This window comes from Austrofundulus limnaeus, unplaced genomic scaffold (assembly GCF_001266775.1).
Source record: "Austrofundulus limnaeus strain Quisiro unplaced genomic scaffold, Austrofundulus_limnaeus-1.0 Scaffold746, whole genome shotgun sequence".
Lineage (NCBI taxonomy): Eukaryota > Metazoa > Chordata > Actinopteri > Cyprinodontiformes > Rivulidae > Austrofundulus > Austrofundulus limnaeus.
This window is the reverse complement of record NW_013953148.1, coordinates 151,718-157,904: the sequence shown is the minus strand read 5'-3', so window position 1 is coordinate 157,904 and position 6,187 is coordinate 151,718. Positions and strand designations below refer to the sequence as shown.

General features: G+C 34.7%; 1 protein-coding gene across 4 annotated transcripts in view; it reads right to left on the bottom strand.

Moving 5' to 3' along the window:
* LOC106532296 (heterogeneous nuclear ribonucleoprotein C) overlaps positions 1-6,187 on the bottom strand; it is a 27,234-nt gene that overhangs the window by 19,836 nt on the left and 1,211 nt on the right. For 3 of the 4 annotated variants that reach the window (XM_014028324.1, XM_014028321.1, XM_014028323.1), the window contains exon 2: positions 762-795. The exons of the other annotated variant lie outside the window; for it this stretch is intronic. The gene's annotated coding sequence lies outside the window, so the exon portion shown is untranslated. The remainder of the gene's footprint in view (positions 1-761; positions 796-6,187) is intronic. 4 annotated transcript variants of the gene reach the window in all.

Below are 6,187 nucleotides of genomic sequence, written 5' to 3'. Positions count from 1 at the left end.
TGTGTGTGTGTGTGTGTGTGTGTGTGTGTGTGTGTCTGTGTGTGTGTTAGTGCTTAAGCCTGTAAAGGACACCGCCTCCGCTGCTGCTCTCAGGACATCAATGTTGGCTTTGAGGGGGGCAGCGGACACAGATGTGCCACATCTGTTTTTATATAATATGCAGATTCAGGATGTGAAAATGTTGCAAAAACTGTTAACGATAGTAGAATTTTAAGATTATTTTACCTATTTAGCTTTTATAATGATGTTTGGTGAGGGAMAGTTCTGATAAGTACATACAGTAAAAAATAAAAAAAAGCTAAAAATGATTAATTTCTTATCATGCTGGTTAAGATGTTAACTGAGATTAAAAAATTTTTCCTTTAAAAGGCAAATAACTGTTAATGTAATTAATGAGCTAGAACTGACATGCACAATCACACAAACAAATAGAATAACATAACTGGTTTAATTTGGCTTTTGAACCTAAAAACCCTGATATTAAGAAGCATAAAAAGAAAAGCTAAAAGTGATTTCTTTTGTTTGACTGCTCTAATCAGGGAAATGTAGCTCGTTCGAAGGGTCATAAAGGTGAATTGTTACAGAAAATTAGAAAGCTATTTTCTACTTTACAGAAAGAAAGAAAAAAAATCCACTACATGCTACTTGAACACAAAAAGAGAACCAAATGTGTCAAGKTACAAAGGGGGTGAAAAGTGGAATATTAAAAATGATGCAAAAGCCAAGATGGAGGGGAAATAATCTAAAAACAGCGGACTTACGATTTGCTGGTGCTGAAAAAAGTAGCTTCAAAAACTACAAAAAGGGGAAACAAAAAAAATTCATTAGAGAAAAAATAGTTTTCTTTTCCTGAAAAAACCTGCAGGAAAGACTGGAAGGAGCAAAATCCAAACGAATAGTTTCATTTATTTTTATAAAAAGATTAAATGATAATTTSTCCATGTTTGTTGTCGTTATCCCCATTTCCCAATACCCGTGTTCCTGGGAACCCTATATTTACCAGTCCAATGGTTGCACTGTAATTAATTAGAGAGAGAAAAACAACTTTGATGAAACACATTATTTACCTCAGTAGAACAAGGTATTGTGGAAAATAGGTACTGTATAGTTGTACATCGTCTAAAATTGTTTGTGATTTCTTACTATGTTGATACATCAGAAAATTACAGACCCTGTCCGGTGACAATAACTGTCTTGTGGCCACGAYATAATTTTGAACAGCCAGATCAAATGATAATTATTTTGTGGCCACGCATTAATGTTTATTTTAATTCAACATCACTGAATGGGCTTCTCAGAGAATATGTCCAGGTGAATCATTTTTATTATTATTTAAAAAAAACACTTTTTGTTAAGACCCATTTTATTGCGTACCAAAGCCAAACTCAGGAGTTTCTGCCACAAAGAAAAGAAAAAAGGGCCAAATTTGGGTTTTGAGCCAAATAAAAGATGCTCAATAATTAGCATAATAGAAAAAAATATGGTGGCCAATAAGTAAATCCATAAAAAGATAACTTTTTGAAGATTTACATTTTGTTACCGGTAACTCAGGGTCACCTGGTTCCTTTGAAACTTTATCCCAGTTTTTCATATATTTAGAATTGGGTGTCCATTTGGTTTTGCTAGTTAATTTGGTGAATAAAAGAGATATTTGTTGAAATGTTCCTTTATAGACACAATTGTTGACACTAGAAACATACAGATTTATACAAATTACAATGACAAAWCATTACGATTCAGGAGAAAATGCTTCCTTTAAGGCAGGGGTTCTTAACCTTTTTGACCTCAGGGCCCAATTTRTTGAACATAAAGTGACACGAGGCCCAGTCACACATTATCAATGTACAGATCAAAATGATAATTATTCTAAATCTTGGTTTAATTTTTATTGTATTTACATCATAACTAAACTGTCATAACTAACATAACTAAATTAAATACATTTACAGTTTAAAAGTAAAACTCCTGTCAAATAATCACAAGACATGATCATGACAAACATTTTTATATTGTAACCTGCCCATAACAATTATTTGAACAAATACACCAGTCAGTCAACAGACCACTCAGGCTTATCAGCACCAAATATATATAATTTTAACATAAACAATAACAAAAATAGACAATTCAATAAATAAAACTGTGGACATAAAATAAATAAATTAAAAATGTTTAAATGTTTCAAATACAAAAGACAACTTAAAAATAAATTTGATCAAGTACAAATGAAAATAATGCCTTTTGAAACCAGAAGCTGCTCTTCATATTAGTGACAAACTTTGGTCTTATTTTATTTTATTTATTTTTGGCCTCCATACATTTTTGCTTCTACTTTTCATTTAAAATAAGTTTCCATTCTCAGCAGGTTTCTAAGGTTCTTCTTCTACATATTAAAAATGTTGTTGAACAACTGAGTGGTGCACTACTGCTACTAGTGGTGAGAAAGTGTATTGCAACTTTTTAAAAATCAGTGTGGTCCCACGGCCTGCGGCCCAAAGTTAAAAACTGTTGTTCTTTTGAGGCCCTCAAGGTGGCGCTTGCAGCCCACAATTGGGCCACGGCCCATRGATTAAGAATCTCTGCTTTAAATCATCTTGATGCATCCTGCCTCTTCCCTTTAATTTTGTATCCTCCCAGTCATACGCCATGTTAGGCCATCTTGTGTGTTTATTATCTGATTGTTCAGACTTTACACTTCTGATCTCCGTCTTTCATGCTCCTCATAATTGATTTTAGTATTAATTTCTAACATTAAAAATTAGATTTTATCCATGGCGTGATACATTTAAAACTTTACTTTTCTCCTCATCCCTAAGCACGCACCCAGTAATCCTGGCTTTGATCTTAACCAAATTTCAACTAAAGGACAACCAATATGAGTGTCTTTTTTATTTAAGGCTAATGTCGAAAGTCGACATAACACAGATTTTTATTTTTTAGTAAATATGTTTATTTCCCAACAATCTTAATTTTTCTTAAGTGTTTTACTGTGCACCTATGGCCAATGTCTGACTGAAACTGGTCAACCAATTAATCATTCCATCTTAAATTTAAACCTTTGAATTACTTTCAGCCCTAAAATAATAATAATAAATAAAATTATGAAAATCGGATTTGAYGGCCATTAGGCTATAAAAATCTGGAGCTTCCAGTTACGCTGTGATTGCAATGRTTCAAAGCTACAACCGCACTAGAATTTAACTCATTATGTTTAAAGTTAATGAGTTATAGCCATTTTTGGGTTGGTTAACTGTGGCAGACCTCCAGACCTGACTCCCAATTCAGTTGGCACAACCAGCGATTTTATCTAAACGTTTCATTAAAATTTATCCACAGGTTTGTGAGATATTTTACTTAATCGCCTGTCATGGGGTCAAGCAATAAATGAGTGGGTAGGCTACAAGTCAACGTTACAAAAACCACTGCAAGTGATTTATGATGTTCACCAGAAAATGTGTACCTTTTAATAAATGGAAAAACAAAGAAACAACAATGCTACTAAAGGAAAAGGGCAACCATTAAAACAGCATGATTTTCCTTTTTATTGTCTCTAGTATAGTTTTAACTACAAAATGCATTAATGTCAAGTGAAAAACCACATGGACATATATCACAAATAAATAGAAACTCAAACAAGAAACTGGAAATTGTGCAGCACCACATAGCGTACTTTCCAATCTGAATATTATGCAAAACTAAACAAAACTAGACTGTAGAGGAGAAAATATGTCTAACAAATTTAGCTGATTTGCTTGTTAAACCACCTGCTTGTGGCCACATTTCCCGAGGTATGCAAATATTATGCAACATGAGCAGAGAGAAATCTGTTTTTTTTTTTACAAAGTTTGTGGCAACTGGTGGTTTTTTTGTGTCTCGCTACTGAAAGGACATGGTGGATGATATGATTTGCCTGAGTCTAATTTGGTAACCAAATTTTACACAAACCACAGGACAAATTTTAAACTCAGTGGGTAAATATCTGCAATTGATTGACTTTTTGAACCAACAGACTAGGTTTACCATGCAGGYAAAAGTGACCCAAAACTGATTTTCTTTTCTTTTTTTGCCCATATGCGACCAATACTGAATTATTTTTGACTGAATGTGAAAAATCAGATTTTTTTCCCCCCCATTTAAACTTTTTCCCCCCTGCAAGCGAWCTGTCAGCAATGGGGAAAGAACGTAGGGCAGAGATGACTTCACCAGCAGAGGAGCAGGGAAAGGTGGATGTGGACAAGTGATGAACTTATCTCTGGAGGTGGAGCGGGTTTGGAGATAATTATTTATTTTTATTTATTGTTTTTTTTTTGTCTGTTTATATGCCCTATTGGCTCTGAGACATCAAATAAATTTGAAGCTTTTTTTGAAAAAAAAAAAAAATCCAGGCAATTTCTCTACACATCACTATACCTGTGAAATTGGGGAAAGCCTGTGCCATTTACGGACAATCCATACAACTTGACTTGTATGCACGTGGCAGTGGCAGAGTAAGACTGCTGAGGATCTGATTGTGTTTCTTGGTCATTCTCTCATTTMCATCCATGGACAAAATGGATGAAAACTGTTAATGTTAATGACCCACTGTAAAACTTAAAACTGACAAAAGTACACACAAATCTTAGCTCAAATTATTTTCCATCTTTTTTAGAAGCACCATCATTTATGTCCAAGCCAGTTTCACTAGTTCGCTTTTTAAAATAATTCTGCTGAACCACATTTCTGAACCAGTGTCTGATTTGCATTTGTTCATTTTTTTGTCAATTTTTATTAATTTCTTTTGTCAGTTTCAAGTTATTTCAGAGACCACTTTTTTTGGTCAKTCATAGAAGTGCGTGTCCAGGTCTGTCGCAATGAGTAATTAATCAATTAAACACACAATAAATCCAAATGAGGCCGATAATTTCTGTTTGCCTCCTTGTTTTCTGTCTCTCTCTCCTACTCAGTAGTGTAGGGAGTAGGGTTGGGCATGTGCAATTAATCGTCAGAAAAACATTAATCAATTATTTTTTGCACTTGACGATTAATACGATTAATGCCACCAGGCAGACTGGAGATTTTTSYAAARAGCAAATCTTTCCCACTAAATTGGTCATGTGACTAGGACTTAAGGGGTACTCCAGGGGATTAATCATCAAATKAATTGTYATYGGCTAAATACCACAATTAATCTTTTTGCCAATATTGCCCAACCSTATGGGGGGCATGAAATCTTGCATCAGGTAATTGTCAGGTACATGGTCTCATGACCTCTGGGGCATGAGACCATGTGAACAGGCCTTTAGTAAAACGAGCATCTTTGMTTTTCTGATGCCGCTTTTCAGCTGGGTACACATCAGGACACCCTCAGGACATCATGCCAAACCTTAGGTTTGCAGAGAGGTTTTTTTTATTACACTACATAAATTTCTTAAAATTTGTAAGCAGCGTGTGGGTGATAGCAAGTATTTTATAAGGCCAGAGGAAGACACACAAAATAAATTGCACCAGCTTGACTAGAGAAGGTGGGGAGCGATGTTACAGCTTCAGCAGCTGTTGTTGTTCTCTGGACCTTTGGTCCAGGTCAGTTCTTACCTCTCCTCCACCCCCCGTACGGAAATTTAGTGGTTTTGTGTGTGTGCTCAAAAAGCAGTGCCTAGCATGTAGAGTTACATCATGAAAATTGATTTATTTTAATTTGATTTAATGATTTATTCCAGACATGTCAAATCATTGAATCTATATAACTCAATATACCCTTTCACATATCTACAAAAAATAAAAAAATAAATAAGAATCATTTATTTGAGCAGTGCAGCTGAAATGAACACTGCGTATAGAAATAGCTTTGCCAATAGCTTGCTGGCAAAGTGACAGTGGGTGTGGCCTTTTTCTATGGTGGCCATCTGGCCACCCCCTGGCTCCGCCCCTGGCATGTGGGTCATTGTAGGGCCATAGTTTGTTTTCATTCTGATGGTGGCTGCTTTTATATTACAACCTGACCACGCAAAAAAATTAGATCAGAGCAGAAAAAAACTAAKTTAATTATGGAATAATTTGGAAGATGACATTTAAAATGCCAGATCAATGTGTATATTTAAGAGAAAAATAAAGGTTAATTTGTTGGCGTATGTATGGGCAGAATGTAAGAATTGTTGCTCAAGAAGGAATTAAACCTTTATTTTCTTTTATTTTTTGTACACTTTTGTAA